This window comes from Aotus nancymaae, unplaced genomic scaffold (genome assembly GCF_030222135.1).
Source record: "Aotus nancymaae isolate 86718 unplaced genomic scaffold, 86718_ANA_hifiasm-v0.15.2.pri h1tg000025l, whole genome shotgun sequence".
Lineage (NCBI taxonomy): Eukaryota > Metazoa > Chordata > Mammalia > Primates > Aotidae > Aotus > Aotus nancymaae.
This window is the reverse complement of record NW_026988438.1, coordinates 32,214,752-32,235,017: the sequence shown is the minus strand read 5'-3', so window position 1 is coordinate 32,235,017 and position 20,266 is coordinate 32,214,752. Positions and strand designations below refer to the sequence as shown.

The 20,266-nt window shown below is 40.9% G+C and overlaps 1 protein-coding gene across 1 annotated transcript in view; it reads right to left on the bottom strand.

Annotated features, from left to right (window-relative positions):
* Positions 1-20,266, bottom strand: part of JAZF1 (JAZF zinc finger 1) — a 338,342-nt gene that overhangs the window by 244,301 nt on the left and 73,775 nt on the right. The window lies entirely within an intron of this gene.

Sequence of the window (20,266 nt, the reverse complement as noted above, 5' to 3'; positions counted from 1 at the left end):
AGTAGTATTATAAGGGTGATGTACCCTGGGAAATTTTCCTACCATTCAGAAAACACAGAGCCCTTTATTGAACCTATTATGTGTCTTTTTTCTCTTTACTCTGTAACTCATACTAATCAATTTAATTTAATTCAGTTAAAAAATGTTAATGTTATAAACAATCAGTTTTATGATACCAAATGACTGACTTAAGTAGGCTTCTGTTTAGTTTTCAACAAGTTATATGGATACTCTATACATTAATGATCAGATAGACAAAAGTAACTATGTCGCAGCTGCTGATCCAAGGACCAACACCATCCTTAGAAGCTGGATTCATGTTGTTGACAGTAAGGCAGGGTCTCAATTGATTTCAAGAATACATCAGCCAGAGCTATTCTAGGAAGTAATCTTGGAAGGGCCCCTTTAGAAGTAAAAAAATAATAACAATAATATTCCATTTAATTTCAGAGGGCAAAATAGATGTGATTACCTCTGAATGAGAACAGTCCTCAAAAGTGATCCTTAATTTTTTTCTAGGTTGTTTGGGGATTTTCCTTTTCATTTGCTTTATTTTTGATGAAAACTTTACATTTACCAGAATAGGATTTTTAAAAATAGAGTAGTGCAGAATTAATTCAGAAAATAACATCATTCAGAAAAGCACTGTTGGTCTGTATTAATAACCAACTTCTCCATTTTCTGAGGGGGAAAAAAGGCACATAAAATGCCCTTTGCATACAGTTAATCATCTCTTGCTTCTAAGCAGAGAAAAATTTATCAAGGACTCATTTACTTAGGATAGTGAGCTTCAGAATGTAATCATTCCACATAAGGTTGTTCAAAATTTCTAAGGACTTTTTCAGAATTCTTCAGGAATAAAGCAAGGAGGAGGCCCTTTGTCTATATAAAACAATGAGCACCAAAATCTAGATTTCTTGTCTTCATTTCCTTCCTTTTCTTTCCTATATTAATGAAAATGTCCATTTTATAAAGGAAAAAAATAGTCAAAATCAGTATTCTTGAATATTTTCTTTCTCCTCTCCACTTTTTTTCCTAGTGAGAATATGAGGGGTAAAGAGAAGGGTTTGACAAAGGGCCTTTGTATCTCCTGCTTCCCAGTGGATCTCTCCCTGCCAGCTTTTGAACTTCATCCTTAACCCCTTCATACAGATTAGATGCTCTACATTAACAGACACAGCGTGAAAACCGGGGGGTCTGAAAACACATCCCTTCACGGAACTTAACAGTCATTTAGGGTTAACATCTGCAGGGCTACAATCTACTGTGAGAGGCAATGGTACAGGGACATGGTAGCCGAGAGCAGTTTCAACTGGTGTCATGTTCCAAAAGTTTCATCACTTTTAAAACTGCAACTTCTACATTTTTCTGCAAATCTCTGTTCCATACTGCTAAATCCTTCCTGGATTCTGAGCTATTTTGCTGCTAGGAGCTAGGTTTCTTACCAGCTCCCAGTGCCTTATAAGGAAATTAGGCAATACATTAGTAAGTGCTATTGGTGGCTCCCTTCTGGCCATTGAGCCACAACTAGGTTGCAGGTAATTAGATCTAAAGGGTCCATTGTCAAACACACCTCTCCTTTTCCTAATTACATGAGAAAACCTCAGAAAGTCCCAACTTTAATAGTAGTGCTTCCTGCCACAGGGATCAAAGTCAGAGGCGTGTGTGATGAAGTGTAGCTGGGTTTGTTTAAGGAGTGTCTTCTTTTCCTTCTACTTCCAACCCTTGTCCTAATATCTCCGAAACAAAAGGGGGCCTGTCTCCATTTCCAAGGACTCGTCCTCTGATTCTCCTCTGTTAGAACTCCGTTATTTTCACATGCCAAACCGCCTATGCTGTTAAATTACTATCTGCATTCTGTTGTCCCATGTGTTTCTTCTTTATTGTTTTAAGCAGGGATGGATGTTTCTGTGAGCTTATACAGTCTCTCTCAGGATAAATTAATTCTTAAACTAATAGTAGGCTTGATTCTCATGCAATTCCTCCCTTCAATTAGTTTTATTTTACCAACATCTCTAAACTAGGGGGACACTGGACAAATCATCAGCACTGCACATACTCATCATATTTCCAATCATCGCCAATATCCAACAAGAACAGAAATGCTGCCCAAGACATAATATCCCATTTGGATACACTTGGTCATCAGAGTACATTCCAATGAGCAGTATAAGGAGAACAGAGAATAAAACAATAACAGTATTGAGTATTTAAGGAAACTTAAAAATCTAATCCCCAATGTGATGCTTTGTGGAGATGAGGCCTTTGGGAGGTAATTAGGTCATAAGGGTAGAGTCCTTGGCCATGATGGGATTAATGCTTATATCAGAGAAGACTTGAGAGAACTTGCTTTCTCTCTCTCTCTGCACCATTTGAAGACAGCAAAACCATAGACATCTGCAAACCAGTAAGAGGGCCTTACCAGACTCAATTATGCTAGCACCTTGATCTTGGACTTCCCAGCATTTAGAAACATGAGAAATCAATGGATACCAGTATTGTATTATAATAGCCCAAGCTAAAACAGAAATTGGTATTGGGAAGTGAAGTGCTGCCTTAACAAATACCTAAAGATGTGGAAGTGGCTTTGGAGCTGGTTAACACGTAGAGAGGCTGGAAGGTGCATGCTAGAAAATGTTGATATTGCCGTGAAGGGACTTTGGAAGGTGATTCTGGTGAGGGCTCAGAAAGTAAAGAGGAGAGATACGTAGAACGTTTTCATCTTCTGAGAAAAGACGTAAGTAATCCTGTTCAGATGACGGAAATAGGTACGGTACCAATGAAGGCTCAGACAATGGGGAGCTTGTTACTGAATAATGAAGGAAGGCAAATTCTTGTCATAAAGTGGCAAAGAACTTGACTGAACTGTGTTCATGTTCTAGTGTTTTGTAGAAGGTAGAACTGGCAAGTGATAAAATTGACTATTTAGCTGAGAAAATTTCTAAGCAAAGTGTTGAAGGAGGAGCTTGGTTCTTCCTGACTACGTATAGTAAAATACAAGATGAGAGAAATTGAGATGAGAGGGAAACAAGAAACTGAGTGGTGAGATCACACCATTTAGACTCAAAAGTCCATGTAAGATTTGGGGCCCCAAGACCACAGGTACCCTCAAATCCATTAGGGTATCACCGTCAGTCAAGAATCAAGGTTGCCTGCCAGGGCTTCAAACCCAATATCCATTGTGGATACTAACAAGTTACTCAACCTCTTTAAACCACACTTTCCTCAACGTTTTTTTTTTTTTTTTTTTTTTTTTTTTAAGACGGAGTTTCACTCTTGTTACCCAGGCTGGAGTGCAATGGCGCAATCTTGGCTCACCGCAACCTCCGCCTCCTGGGTTCAGGCAATTCTCCTGCCTCAGCCTCCTGAGTAGCTGGGATTACAGGCACGCGCCACCATGCCCAGCTAATTTTTTGTATTTTTAGAAGAGACGGGGTTTCACCATGTTGACCAGGATGGTCTCGATCTCTTGACCTCGTGAATCCACCCGCCTCAGCCTCCCAAACTTTCCTCAACTTTAAAATCAGTTTAACGATTGAACTTACCCCTCGGGCTGTACTGAAGATTAGATAAGATTGCCTGTATAGCTCTTATAGTGCCTAACATACCTTATGAATTCAATGAACATTAACTGTCATTATCATCATCATCACCTTCATCATGAACAACAAATCTCTCTGCCTATCAAAGATGCTAATATCCAGTAAAACTACAATCTTAATATTAGGTTTCCCCAATTTTTTCAATAACTGCCTAACTTGTCCATTCATCTTATTTTTCATAACTTTAAACATTACTAAATCGAAGCATAAGAATCTAATATAAATTCTAGGTCAATTGCATGCCAAAAGGAAATTATTTTAGTGTTACAATGGATTCTTAGCATTATCCTATTCTATCTACATGAAAAGTAAAAACTCACTCTTTGTTTAAAATATCTCATTTGACTGTCACAATATTCTGTAATACAGCTATTAGTACTTCTGTATAATAGCGAAGAAGAGTGAGCCTTCACTGCTTAATTTACCCAAGGCCCTAGGCTGGTAATTGGTAGAACCTGAATCAAAGCCAACTTGCCTCACTTTTAACCATGCCTCCTCATCCTCTATTTGTCTTCCTCTTTTCCTATTCAAGTTCTTAATTTTTCTCTATTCCACAGACTTTTTTTGTTTTAGTTGTTTAATTTAAAAGTTAATTAAAATTATTACTATTTGGGCCGGGCGCGGTGGCTCACGCCTATAATCCCAGCACTTTGGGAGGCTGAGGCGGGTGGATCACGAGGTCAAGAGATCGAGACCATCCTGGTCAACAAGGTGAAACCCCGTCTCTACTAAAAATACAAAAATTAGCTGGGCATGGTGATGCGCGCCTGTAGTCCCAGCTACTCGGGAGGTTGAGGCAGGAAAATTGCTTGAACCCAGGAGGCGGAGATTGCGGTGAGCCGAGATCGCACCATTGCGCTCCAGCCTGGGTAACAAGAGCAAAACTCCGTCTCAAAAAAAAATTATTACTATTTGTTCTAATTCTATCAGGGGGAATAGCATTATTCTTATTTTTACATACTTTTGAGAGAGGTACTTTCTTCTGTCAACCTGAATTTCAATTTTTTATTATGTCTCAAACAGAAGTCCATATTTCATGAATATGTAATGTTTCCTCCTAACAGTCATGTTATTTTTCACAACTATTTAAAACCACAGTTGTTAAACTAGGTATTTATGAGGCATTTTCCCTTGCTCCCAATATGCTACCATAACAATTTTCCCACTAAAAACATTCTTAAAATAGTTTAGATTTTTAAATTTAGGTATTTCCCACTAAATCCACTTTTAGAAAAAAGAGAATACATTTTTACTTTCTTTTATGCTCTTAAAACCAACTTAATACTAATGTGAACAAAGACCTGAATGAAGAGCCCAATGTAAGTTAAATAATATATATATATATACATATACATACACAGAAAAAGATCAAAGGAAAATCTTTTTAATGTAAACTTTATTACTTTGAGGTTTTAAAATTCAGACACACACTTCAACATTTATATCACTGTTAGAATAGTCAGTGTGTGTATGGCCCAACTGGAAAATATTCTCTTGTTTTCAGTGATGATGGGTCCTTGAATCCTGTGTAATAGAACTTAAAAGATATACCTCCTATCTTAGCATGTCAATAGGTCAAAACTCTGTAAAGTCAACTCAGCAATAACATTTCAGGCAGTCCAAGTATGTTATCTTAGCATAAAATTTGCTGATGACTTAATTACACAAGTACATAGCAACATTCAACTTCTAGTGAGAAAAAGTTTAGATTTTAGTAAACTTTTCAATATGTTCTTTTTCCTCTCATTGAGGATATATTTGAGGTATTTCATATGACTTCATGTATATATGTAAACACAATGCTGTATTTGTGTATATATGTAAACACTGTAATTACATATATAAAGGGCACTCAATGAGTAGGAGTCAATGTTTATCAACTTTTAATTAGTTTCAAATTATATTTTTTTAACCTGACAGCAATAATCTAAACTCTAACACCCCATATCAGGGAAAAAGACAAACAAAAAATTACCAACCAATGTCAAAGTAGACAAAGAAAGAAATAAAAAGATCTCATTTTTAGAAATGACAGCTCCTTATTTTGGCTTCTATTTAGTTAAAATACACAGTTGGACTGAGCTTTGATATTATACTGCCTTTTCAGACAAGTGGTAAGCAATTTTAAAAGTATATAAAAAAAATAAAAGCAGGGAAGGAAGGGAAAAAAGAAAAACTGCTTAAACTACTTCATAGAACTGCTTTTAGAAATTTCTGGCTGGATGTGGTGGCTCACACTTAAAATCCCAGCACTTTGGGAGGCTGAGGCAGGCAGAGTGCTTGAGCCCAGGAGTTTGAGTCCAGCCTGTGCAACACGGTAAAACCCGATCTATACAATAATAACAACAATAATAATAATAAGCCCCAAAATTTAGCGGGGTGTAGTGACTTGTGCCTGTAGTCCAGCTACTCAGGAGGCTGAGATGGGAGGATTAGCTGGGCCTGGGAAGATTGAGGCTGCTGTGAGCTATAATCCCACACTGCACTCCAGAGTGGGCAGTAGAGTGAGGCCCTGTTTCCCCCCACAAAAAAAGAAAGAAAAGAAAAAAGGAAATTTTTATCTAGAAATTTCCATTCATGGACAAACAATCAATACAGTATTTCATGTAACTTAAATTATCTTTCCTAAAACATGTCCCTGAAAGGGTTTCTACAAAGTGTTCTAGTTCTAGTTGCCATGTACATTTGAAGAACATAGAAGGGCACAATCTTTTTAAAAGCATTTTTAAATTTTGATGTTTCAATACTTCAGTATGACTTATCACCCCTTACTTCCCACCACTAATTAGCATCTGTGAATTTGGTGTTTGATATGGTTTGGCTGTGTCCCCACGGGAATCTCATCTTAATTGTAGCTCCATAATTCCTGCGTGTTGTGGGAGGCGCCCAGTGAGAGATAACTTAATCATGGGGGTGGTTTCCCCCAAGCTGTTCTCCTTGTAGTGAATAAGTCTCACAAGATCTAAAGGCTTTATAAGGGGTTTCCCTTTTCACTTGATTCATTCTCTCTTGTCTGCTGCCAGGTAAGACGTGACTTCTGCCTTCCAATATGATTGTGAGGCCTCCCCAGCCACATGGAACTGTGAGTCCACTAAAACTCTTTCTTTATAAATTACCCAGTCTCAGGTATGTCTTTATCAGCAGCGTGAAAACAGACTACTGTTCGTTGCAAACAAAAAAATTACCGATTGGAAATAACTTCAAACTTAATTATCTGAAAAACTTAATTCTTGATCAATTACCACTTACATATGTTCCTTTCAACTTGCTAAAAATTTCTCCTGGTATATGACCATTTCACATTGCTAAAATACAGTCAGCTGTCTCAGGTAGCAAGTTCACTGGGTTGTTCTGCCCATTCGGGGGAAATGAGAGTGCCACAGTGATATTTCACTTCTCACTGAGCTTTGGGCACACCCAAATGACAGGTGCCTGCCTGCAGATGCTGGCCACTGTCTCTTCTTTTCAAATGCTGCATCGCCCCCCTGTGGCAATACCTGCAAGCAAGCCAATAACAAGAATGCCTTTTACAACGAACTGCACACAAAAGTAAGGGTGTGACGAGCAGGAGCCAGGGCGGGAAGAATGCATTCAGTGCTCGGGACAACTTGACCCTCCCTCTTCAATATTCTATATATTCATTTGCAAATCTTTATCAAATGTTACAAGCACATCATAAACGTGGAGACACCGCAGGGCAGACCGCGGTCCTGGCCCTAACTGGAACTTAAGATTCTTGTGTGGCCAAAGCAAGAGACAGTATATGAAAACATATAAATAAAATCATTTCAGACAGTGATAAATGTCCCCACGTCTCAGAGGTGAGAAGTATACATGTTCAAAATAGAGTAAGGCTATGAGAAGTGGTAATATGCAAAAATCAGCAATGTAACCCTCTGAAGTGGAGCTCGGAGGCAATAGAAATTTTTGTATTTCTTTTTCTGATCAAGAGAGGATCTAAAAGCAAATCGTCTGCCTCTCCAATATCTCTTCTTCCCTCTTCCCATCAATACAGATCCCTGATGTTCACTCAGAACAGAGGCTACATTTACACAGCTGGCAAGGGGTGGGACAAAAACCAAAGGGCTGACTTGCAAATACCAGCAGTCTCCTTTCCAGCCCCAACATCGCTTCTCCAGGACTGCTCGCTTCTGCCTACCCACTCTATAGCACGAAAGGCCTGGAGAGGCTTGGACTGGGGCTTGGGTTTTTGTCCTGACACATCAGCTAGCTTGTTTGTGACCCTACACATATTAATAAGTTCTGTCTCCAAACTGTCATCTGCTGAAAAGCAGCCACCTATTTTACAGGAATGCCATGAGGGGAGAATGAACCATTAGGCACCCAGCACTTGAAAATTTCTGGCAGAAGGAACACGGGCAAGCAGACCTGAAGCCTCTCCTTCCAGGCAGGAAGACCCGCTTCACCTCCACTTATTCATGTTTTGCTTATGGTATTTTTAAAACTTTTTAAAAATTGTTTGCCAGCTCAGCCCCACCCTGCGGCTGGAGGGGACCAAGGGCCGAGCCGCACCTGCTCATGGTGTTTTAACGATGCTCTCTTTCCTTCACTGCCCTCAATCATCCTACCAAAGCCCCCTTAGTAAGGCAGCAAAGAGGAAACACAGAATTACATCTGGAGTCTCAACAACAAGGAAGAAGCCCCACCCAGAAAAATGGCACCCCAGAGAGGGGCACAGTCTCTACTCTGTGCTTTGGTGTAACTTATCCCACAGCAACAAAGCCAAACTACTTTCAAGGCTCCACACAACCTATCCCATCTTGTTCCCGCAAGTCTTCAGTTTCATCCAAGTCCATCTCTTCATTCTCCATCAAGAGCACCACAATCGTTCTATGTATTTGTTCACTCTCCCGGACCTCCTACGCAGACCCTCTATTAGTCCATTTTCACACTGCTATGAAGAACTGCCCGAGACTGGGTAATTTATAAAGGAAAGAGGTTTAATTGACTCACAGTTCAGCATGACTGGGGAGGCCTCAGGAAACTTATGGTCACGGCGAATGGCAAAAAGGAAGCAAAGCATCTTCATCACAAGCGGGGAGGAGAGAGAAGTGCCAAGCAAAGGGGGGAAGAGCCCCTTACAAAACCATCAGATTTTGTGAGAACTCACTCACTATCATGAGAACAGCATGGGGGAACCACCCCCATGATTCAATCACCTCCACCTGGTCTCTCCTTTGACACATGGGGATTATAGGGATTATAATTCAAGATGTGATTTTGGTGGGGACACAAGCTCTAACCATATCAAGCCCCTACCTCAAGCAATTCTCTGGCTTTCTGCTAATCTTCAGCCCACCTGTCCTAGCAGAGCCTCTGCTGCCTTCCAACAGGTAATCATGGTCCCCTTCTCCGAACCTCAAATCCCTATGAGATCCTAAGAGGGCATCAGTCAGCTTAGGCTGCCATAAGAGAATACCACCACCAGGGTGGCCTGAACAACAGAAGCAGTTCTGGAGGGCAGAAGTCCCAGATCAAGGCACCATCAGGAGTGTTCAGCTGAGGTCTTGCTTCCTGGCTCATCGACTGGTCTTCTTGCCGTGTTCTCATACAGCTGAGACAGAGAGCTCTGGTGCTCCTCTTCTTCTTATACTAGCACCAGCTCTTATCAGGCCCCACCCGTCTGACCTCATTTAACCCTCATCATCTCTTCAAAGGCACCATCTCCAAATACCTTGGGGGTTAGGGCTTCATACATAACAGCAAGGATGAGGTGAGACAGAAGACACTAAAAGGGAGAGGAGTAAGCAGAACTGAAAGGGAGGCCCCTGTCAAGGGAGAAGGGGAGGCAGGGCCTCCGTCTGCTCTTAGAGTTGGAGAAAACAAGAATGAAGGGAATGAGAGGGCCAGAGGGTAGGGTTGTTGAGTTCTGTGGTGAAGAAAAAATTATGAGTAAAAGGCAACACTGTTGGTTATAAAGTACAATAGGCTATAACACGAAGCAGTCCTTTGGTGTTAATGCTCTGAAGGTCACGGACACTTGACTGGACCATGTAAATCGGAAATCAGTTTTCCCCCTGTCATAAATATAACTGAAACCCTTATAGACATAATGAAAATCTTACTATCCACTACTGAGCAAGGAAAAACACCTACCATCAAATTAAATATTTTTCCTTTTAAATGCATTAGCAAAATGATTTACATAATAATTACACTTTTCACAGACTCATTCATGCATATTGATAGATGACTCAAGAAAAAAATTCATAAAACACAACTGTAGCTCAAATCTATTCTGAGCAATTTATCTTCTTACTAGAAGACAGCCAATAAAAGACCATTTTTAAACTTTTTCATTTGCAATTAATTTTTTTTTTTTAAATTCTCAAACTGCATCTATGTCTCAAATAAAGTAATGGGAACATTCTGGCTCTAGGGCTTTAGAAACGCAGCCAAGGTGGCGGGATGGCCACGAAGGCTGACTGCAAATGAAACGCTGGCTTACACTGCCCTCTGCTGGTATAATACCATATTTCAAGTTCCTTCGTTTACAAAGTTGCCAAAAGACGTCCTGTATTTTGAACCAGCAAATTCAAGCCTAATTACTAAAAACAGGTTGTGGAAAATATTACCAAGTGGCGTAAATGCCATCTGCACCACATCAGGCACACATTCCTAATGAAAAGGGCACATGTGTGGAAAGAGGCGGTGCCAAATCACATCTGCTAACCTAATATAAAGGGTTCTTAACTAACTCTTTAAAATATGCATTAAGTTCACAATAATGCCTTAAAATCACCCCGCCTTTCCCACTCAAACTCTGCCATGCCAACCAACTTTTCAAAAAACAAATATTGCAAAAAATTAAATCTTGGCTCCCACCACTGCATTTGGGCCTCTGCTTAAATCAGCTCAGCAATAAATAACGGCATGTTACTACAGTTTACAAAATTCATTTTCTAAGTACAGACTTTTTAAAATTTAGATGCTGCTAATTTGCCAGAATGTTTCCGTAAAACATGCCATTTGTTTAAACACACACAACATCAGCCTCCATTAAAATGATTACAGCATCATTCAAAAGTCTGAAGCATTTATTAGGTGTCTCTAATTCCACAGAGCCTTTTACTAAGCCCTGTATAAATGAGTTAAGCCAAATTCCTGCCTCAGCGCTTGTTTCCTAAAACAGATGAAGTCATACACATTGACACAACAGAACAACACAGGTACATTAACTTAAGTGAATGTACTTACATTGTGTCCCTAAGCAAGAAATGGGAGAGTTCTAGGAGCTGGATGTATAAAGGGTGGGGCAAGAAGAAATCACAGCTGTCTGCTAATTAGACAGCAAGGCCTCTGGGAGGAGGTGGGATTTCAGGTAGCTGAATGAAGGGGAAGATTCAGGGAGCTAAAACGAAAGGTGGCAGCCACAGGCCTGCTAGAGTCTGGGACGTCATTTGCATGTAGAATTGGGATGAAGACAGAAAAGAGGTAAATCTTAGAAATGCCACAACTCCCAGCAGCCACATCGCAACTTGCTTAACCAAGCCCAGAACACTATGCACTTCTGCAGAGGGGTGCCTGGCTCCAGGCTACTCATTAAGCTCTCAAAGCCACTCCTTAACATAGCTATTATTATTAAATTCCAAGTTTTACACATGATGAAACCGAAGCACACAAAATGGAACATTTTGTCTCTAAACCCCAAAAACCTTAAGCTTGCTGCTGTGGACTGAAATATCTGTGCCCCCCAATTCCTGTGTTGAATCTGTAATCAGCAATGTGATGATATTTGGAGTGAAGCCTTGGGAGATGAGTAGGTCATGAGGGTCTCTGGATGGGATTAGTGCCCTCATAAGAAGAGAAACCAGAGAGCTTTTCTTCTCTCTCTTTCTCTCTCTCTGACACACGTGGATGCAGCAAGAAGACAGCCATCCACAAACCAGGCAGCAGGCCCTCACCTTGATCTCAGATTCCCCAGCCTCCAGAACAGTGGGAAAGAAATGTCTGTGTGTAAGCAACCAGTCTACAGTTTTCACTGTAGCAGCCCAATCTCAGACACTTCTGAGTGCAGGGACCAGGTATGGCTTCTTCATCTTTATGTGTTCAGCACCTAGCCAAGTGCCTGGCACATAGGAGGTACACAGCGGCCACCAAGAGGCATCACTAAACGAACGCCACTCAGTCATAATCTCCCCGGTAGAATGTAGATTCTGGTTCAGAATGGAACAGTATTCACTTTTTATTTCAGAGGCTCCTTTATCTAAAGTGCAACTAGATTCTAGTTCTTTTGAACTCTGGGACACCTCACAATGTGTCCCACTGAGGATAAATCAATGCTAGACTCACAATTCAGCATCTGATGGTAACAGATGATTAGTAGTGATGGTGGTAACGGCAACCGCTAACACTGACTGTGTACTGACAACGTGTGGGGTCCTATGTCATGCACAACATTTCATCCAATCATCAGGAAAACACTCTGAGGACAGAAATACGACCATCCTCCAGTGCAACAAGAAAGTCCATAAAGGAAAGTCCGCTAATCATGCCCCACTCCTACTCTGGAATTATTTGTAAAACAAAGCAAAATGTTCTGAATTCAATGTCCTCTCTCTAGGGCCATGATAGGCTTCTATGAGCTACTCTACCTTTTCCTACTAAGCAACAGGGCAAAGTTAGGACTAGGACTGAGGGGTGCCAGCACCACTTTCTTGGGACTTTCTGCTATTGCTGACATATTAGCCAACGTGACTTAGAATAATATTATCTGCAGTATGGAATGGAAACCTTCCTCTTCTTCTCAAAGGGATAGTGTACTTTGTCCAAATGCCCAGTATCTTGTCTCTTACGACTACAGTCAGCCATATCTCCATCCCCAAATTCCAATGCTCTTTAGCATTTGGGACTTATTTCTTAAATGTGTATTCAGGCTGACCAAAATAAATTCTATGAAATTTTCAATGTCTATTCACAACTTCCAGCAAGACTAAAAAGCAATTTTTTTTTTTTTACAGCTAATAAATTCCAGCTTAGAAAAGTTAAAAATTCCAAACTTTGGAATCTCACCAACATGGGGGAGAGGGAGTATGCAAGATGGAACAGCTTTTCAACATTTTTTTTTTTGAGATGGAGTTTTGTTCTTGTTGCCCAGGCTGGAGTGCAATGGTGCAATCTCGGCTCACTGCAACCTCAGCCTGCTGGGTTCAAGTGATTCTCCTGCCTCAGCCTCCTGAGTAGCTGGGATTATAGGCATGTGCCACCATGCCCGGCTAATTTTGAATTTTTAGTAGAGATGGGGTTCTTCCATGTTGATCAGGCTGCTCTCGAACTCCCGACCTCAGGTGATCCACCCACCTTGGCCTCCCAAAGTGCTGGGATTACAGGTGTGAGCCACCATGCCCAACCTTTTAAGCATATTTTTAAAGGCTAACCAGTGACAAAAACAGAACTAATGAACAAAAAGGGGTCTTTACTTCTCTACAAAAAGATACAGCCTTTTAGTCTCCAAGATTTCAGTACTCGGAGCTGTACTTGGCCTGCCTCAACATAGGGAGCAGCCAAGAGAAGTTCCTGTGCTCGCTAAGAGAAGAGAGAGGCACTAAACATTGTGTTCTTTTTAATGGTTCTGATTATACATATCCAAGTACTTAAAGTCATGTTTTTGAAAGATGCTTGCTTTCTTCTGTTAATTGGTGTAAATCTAATGTTGGAAGGAAGAATCATGGACAGTGTGTTCCACACTCCCAAATTTATTAGAAAGGACAAAGAGGCAAGTTCTGAAGAGAGGGTGGGAGAGAAACCCATCAACCTTAATACATGAGAGTAATACTTCTGTCCGTAAATCAAGTTCAAAATAAACTATAAACCAGAATTTCTAAACTAACACATAAGAACATTTTTATAAACCACAATCCTTACATGAACTGGGTTTTAGATTAGCATCTCTCTAAGCTTGCCTAAAACTTGTATAAAGTAAACCACTCCAAATCCAAATCAAAAAGTTTTATTTTTCAAACTATTGATGGTTCAGGTAGAACATATGTATATATAATAACAAGATAAAATCCCTATTAAATGAGGAGGTCCCCACTTACCAGCAGGAAGAGGTACTTTCAGATGGATGGAAGTTACATCTCAGACAACTTCCCAATGCGAGGGTGATTCTGCAAGTTTAATTTATGGTCCTGTATGTTAAGGCTCTATGAGCACCATGATGAGTATCCTACAAAATGGCTCAGTTTCACTTAACCCATCACAGAAGTGCCTTCACACTCTGATCACTCTAGACTCAAACTTAAAGGAGTTTAAGAAAGGAAAAGAAAACAGAATTACAAGATCACCATCCATACGCATTGCTTTAAAAATCTGCTGAAATTCTGAGCAGCAAAGGTGTGTCTGGAAAAGAAGAATGCAGAGAATAGCTGGACCAAGTCTGTGGTCATGGGAGCACCAAGAAGCAGGTTAGAGGTACCTGTGCATCAACACTGTATTTTGTGTTGGGCAAAAAACTGGAAAAAACAAAGCAAAACTTTAAGCAGCACTCATCCACTCTGGATAAAGATTAAACTCTCCATCTAACAATAAGCGGGTGATAGCAATTATTTACAGGTCATGTCATCTAAGCACCTGAAAAGACAAAAACATCCTAGTGATTCGTTGCATGAAGTTGACACTTTCAGAACTGCTTTGGAACATGTTTAGTGACTTAGTAACATAAGCATTCCTTCAACATTCCAGATACCAACAGAGGCACTGGAAATATAGAAGGAACCCTTTTTTATCCTCATCGTGCCACATGAATTTTGTAAATAACACCACAACTGTGACTTCAAACACAATCTGATTTTTCCCCACTACAGCTTTTCAACATTTTAACTCTTGCTGTATACCACATATTAAACACACCTCTATCACAGACACACAGTTATACTATGTGTTATATACTATTTATTACATATCTTATGTTATACATTATACTGATTCTACTGCAAGACTAACAAGACTAGGGTGCTCAAGAAGGGCTGAAAGGGAATCACAGAAGGTTCTGACATATTTAGTTTTGGCCAGCTATGGTGGCTATGCCTGTAATTCCAGCACTTTGGGAGGGTGAGGTGGGAGGATTGCTTGAGGCCAGAAGTTTGAGACCAGCTTCAACAACATAATGAGACTCATTTCTACAAAAAAAAAAAAAAACCTGGGCATGGTAATGCATGCCTATATTCCCAGCTACTCAGGAGGCTGCAGAGGGAGGACTGCTTGAGCCCAGGAGGTTGAGGCTGCAGTGAGCCATGATCCTGCCACTGCACTCCAGTCTGAATGACAGAGCAAGATTCTGTTTCAAAATAAATTTAAAAAAAAATAAAGTTTAAGCCCATCTTAAGTGTGTGCTTGGTGTATTTGAGAATCTGTAGAAAACAAATACATATTTAACTGCTTGAAGGAAATGCCATTTTTTTTTCTTAGCTCAAAGGGGATTAATATGACACGGGATGATTTTAGATGTATTTTTAACAGAATACAGCTAGAGGGATAAAATGCTAATTTTCTACATGTTGTCTTATGAAACACAGAGGAATACATGGTGCCTTGTCAGACATGTCTCAGTGGCGCGGTTGGGGAGTAGTGCCACCCTGGGTGGGCAGCAGGGCTCCAGCAACCCCTCCCAACCTGTGCCACCACCCTGCCTGCCCAGCACCACTGGGGGCAATGCAGAGGCAGGCAGCTGGAGGGACATCTTAGCTCGGGCTCAAATCTGAAACACAGAAAGAGATAAGAGACGGACCAAATCCATCCCTGCTCCAACATTTGCTCAAGGTAACCACAAGCAAATGTCTTTATCTCTTAGGGCGTCTGCTACAATAGTGGAAACAGTAATAGCTACCCCTCACAGGACTATTATGAGAACTGAAGGACATATTGTGAATAAAATACCTGGCAATAGCACCCAGCACATGATTAAGGCTCAATGAATAGAAATGATTTCCGTAAGTATCACTCTTGGATTTCTGGATTTGTTCCGATTGGCAATCCCTAGGTTATTTCTTATCACCATGTCCTTGCAAACCATAGCATAAATACCTAGGCACTATTTAAGAAAAAAATACAACAATGTATACTTATAACATTGTTGGTGGGAGAGAGATATATAATATTTAGCACAAAATCATGTTTTGAAAAAATACACGTGTCTACATACGTGGTTGGAAAAGTCTGAGCGGACACACACTGATTTGTAAGCATGGTTGTTCTGAGTGGTGTAACTACAATCAACAGCTTAGCTTTCCTTTTGCTTATCTGCTTTTCTAACTTATCTATAGGGAACATATATACATTCTGTAGCTATATAAAAATATGATAAATCAAAATTCTCATATATTCTAAAAAACAAAATCATAAGATACTGCTGCTAAATATTGGAACTAGTACAAACATTTACAATGCTACCTCCAATGCAAAAGCAAACGATGACATAAAACAGCAATCAAAGGTCAGGAACAGCCAGAGGACTCTCATGGCAGAGAGAAAGTGAACTTGACCTTGGGCCCTAACCCAGCTATTCCCCAGCCATGGCCCTTGGTGAGTCATTTATCTTGGGCCTCGGCTTACATTGACTGATGTAACCATTTTTGCCCCAGAGGCAACACTTGCTAGGGATGACCAGGCCCCTCTCCTTGGAACACTGCCTTGGCTTCCAGGTCACTCCCTCCTGGCTTTTCCTCCCACCTCGGTGGTACCTCCTTCTTGGTCTCCATTACTGCTTCCTGGATTTCATCTAGTCTATTATTTTAATGCTCACCATTCCCTTGAGTCCTGACCGCTCTCCTGAACTCCAGACACGAACACCAAAAACTGCCCACTGGATGCTGGGCATGGTGGTATGTACCTATAGTCCCAACTACTTAGGTGGCTGGGGTGGGAGGATGGCTGGAGGCCAGGGGTTTGAGGCTATAGTGCACTATGATCATGCCTCTGAAAAGCTACTGCACTCCAGCCTGGAAAGCAGAGTGAGATCCATCTCTAGAATAATTTTTTAAATTGCCCACTGAAAATTATCATTCGGCATCTAATAGGCATCTCAAACTTAACCTGGCCAAAGCAGAGATCCTGATTTCCATCTTCCTCCAAACTTCCTCCAGCCATCACAGCGAATGCCAACCAAATCCTTCCAGTTGTTCAGGTCAGACACTCTGGAGTCATCCTTGGCTTCTTTCTTTCTCTCACACCCAAACCAAACCTGTTGCCCTTACCTCTAAAATCTACCCAGAACTCTACCACTTCCCACCACCTTCACAACTACCACCTAGTCCCGGGCCACCATCTTCTTACGGGACGATTGCAAGCCCCTCTTAATCAGTCCCCCTGCTTCCACCCTTGTCCCCTCCAGTCTACTCAAGACACGGCAGCTAGAGTCACACTATTAAAGTACCCATTCGTCCATCCTGTCACTCCTCTTCTCAGGCCCCAGTGGCTCCCCATCTCCCAGAGAGTAAACGCCTCAAGCCCTGCACGGGCCTATGTGGGTGCCCACTGCCACGTTATCTCCCCCTGCTCTCTTTCTCACTCACTCCAGCCCCACTGGCCTCCCTGCGGTTCCTCCAGCACACCAGGCAGGCTCCCACCTCAGGGCCCCAGGCCAAGCTGTTCCCTCTACTTGGAATGCTGCTCTCCCTGTTGGCCCCCTTCCCACTTCCTGCAGGTCATTACTCAAACGTCTTCTCCCTGGGCCGACTCCCAGGCCACCCTAGGTAGTGCTGTGACAACTCCATGCTCCCCTTCCAGTTTCTTTATCTTACTTTTCTCCATGGCAGTTTCATTTCCCAACATAACTTTTGTTTCACTTACTTCATGTATTTGTGGTCACCTCCCTACAGCTAACACATAAATTCCTCAAAAACAGGATTTCTTTATGGTTTTGTTCCCAATTATATCCTTTGTACCTAGGACAGGGCCTGGCCAATACTAGGCACTCAATAAATATTCCCTGAATAAATAAATAGGATTTACTGGCCTGCTCTTACCTGTCTGAGTTATGTAAGAAACTCACAAAAAAAGGAATGTGGATGTAACTACTCCATAATTTGTCACTTAGATAAACATGTGGATAGTGTTACTATTATCACTGTTGAAGATGTGTCCCAGTCCTGCCAGATGTGGCCTTAATTAGCCATGCTTGACCTGTGATTCCCCACCTCCCTCTTTATTTATTTCAGTACCAAGGTTGGTAACTGAGGATTCCTAGAACACTAGGATTCTGGGAAGTATTAGGTTCACAGACCATTCAATGCCTAACCCTATAAATAATTATTTGAATCTTCCCATTTTTGTCTTCCCATGGGGAAGGATAAGGGGAGATTAAAAGTGTGATCACCGAAGAGTGCAAACAGTGCCCATTCTTTCTTTACTGTGCATCAGAAATATTATACCACTTAACTTAACGCCACTCAGGGTAGAGGACTCTGCCCTTGACTTTTGCTTAGTCCTGATGATACAACCATGTTTCACCCGAGGTGGATTTCTGTGTGACTTCTCAATAGACAACAGCTTGGGTTTAGCTTAAAGATCTTCATCTTTAAACCATGAGTATTTAAAATATGCTAGTAATTCGAGGAGATACAGAAAACTGCATGTTGGGTTATGACATGCCCAGATGATTTTTAGAGACACCAAACAGAAATGACACAGAGTTAAAAAAACAAACAAGAACTCTCCCCTAAATGCAAAAGCCTCTTAGCCAGTAGAAAACTCTACTTAAAAACAGTTTTGCTAACCCATATTCCATCTTCATTAGAAATGGTTGTTGGGAACTCCTCTCCATAAGTTCAAAAGAACCATGGCCCTTCTGAGATCAATAATAGTACCTTTTACTTACAAAACTAGTATTTAGTTACCGCAGATAAACTGCAAAGCATTGTGAATCCTGGTGAGGAAGGAAATTAATCTAATTGAGCCGAACACATAAGGGTTTTCGAATGGATAAAGCTGTACCTTGGGGCACTTGAGCCCAGCAGCAATGCCTGCCCTGTTTCAGGAATGCGCAGAGTTGACAGGAAGGCAGTTGTATCAAGTTCACCTTTTAGTTTGACAAAAGGATTTCCTTCATCACACCCTAAGGCTCCTTTAGAAAGAAGCAACTTATAAAATTATATCCTGCTAAATACTCTAATATCAAAGTTGGAAATTGACCAATTTAAGACTTAATCAGCTTAATTGTAAGATTTTGCCTGTCAGCAACATACCAAGCTTGACTTACTCCTCTCACATCATTACATTGAGACTGTGTTACCCCAGAAGTAAGAGGAAGAGTCCACCAGAAAGAATTACACAAGCAGCTATAGAAAAAGCTTTCATTTTTCACTTTATGTAAGTGACTCGATGAGCACACAGCATCTTATCCTCATCAACCCTGGCTTCTTTCTTCATTAAAAGTAAACCAAACAAACAAAAAGCTGTTTTGCATTTGGACTCTCTTCCAGGGGTAACAATATATTCCCAATAAAATGAGATGTCATGGGAAACAGTTTTAAGGATGACACACTGGCAAGCCATGATGGGTTCTGCTGGGATCCAATTCAAGCATATGTGCAGGTTTTCAGTAGGTAACAAGAACAGTATTCACTGTGAATGCTGTCTCACAGTTTACTTCAGCATTTAAAATGCTTTATTTATCATAGTCAAACTAGAGAAAATAAGTGAATCCTTATCAGACCAAAGGATTACAAATAACCCCCCTAGTATTGCTGATGTGACATTTTTCCTTTTGGAGAGCAATGGTTTTTCTTTTCACCTGCTTTTGATATTGGTTTAACTCCACATTGGGTTTGATAGTTTCATCACACAAAAGTCAGGAAATCTGGAGTTAATGTTCCAATAGCCACTCTCCCAACAACCTCTGACGCAGACATGCACCTGGCTTGCCAAGCAGCAATGCCCTGATTACTGCATGTCATCATTTCAATAAATAGAACTCAAGTGTTACAAGACAACACCAAGTTCGGGGGAGACACAAGATCTGACACATGTTAATACCTCATTATACATCCAAGCCTTCTGCCAAGTAGAAGAAACACAGGATCACCTTCTAACATAAACATCGGAGGCCTTTCTTGCGAAGGGAATCAAGTCCAGTATATTTTTATTCACCACATGGTCATTTCCCTCCACTGTAAAGGAGATGCAGTGAATAAAAGCTATGTTAGGATAGCAGTATGCTTGAGAATTTTAAACAAACCAGCGAGGCAAATCACTTATGGTTTTCATACCAAGCATACCTCTGAAGGCTGCATATAAATACTCCTTTCAGCTGTGAGCACCATGCACACTAATATGAAATCCCATACTCTATATATAAGCAAGAGACACAGCACTCCACTGACTTAGGAAACAGGTTCAGACATTTACACTTTCATCTTGCACGCAGGCCCCATGGTCTAGTGGGCTACACAAGGCTGGAACTGGAGGAATCTGAGACTTACAGGACTGCCTTAGTTCCTGACAGATTTTGAGTTCAGGAAAATTATTTAAATCATACCTCAGTTATTTCCGGAAGAGGGAACAAAGTGACTACAAGTTGATAATTGCAGCAGAAGCATCTAAACTTTGACAACTCAAGCTGCCAACATATCTGCCACCTAATTCTCCCAGTTTTACAGGTGTGCTTTATATTTGTCCCTCAAACAGCAACAAACCCATAAACATCG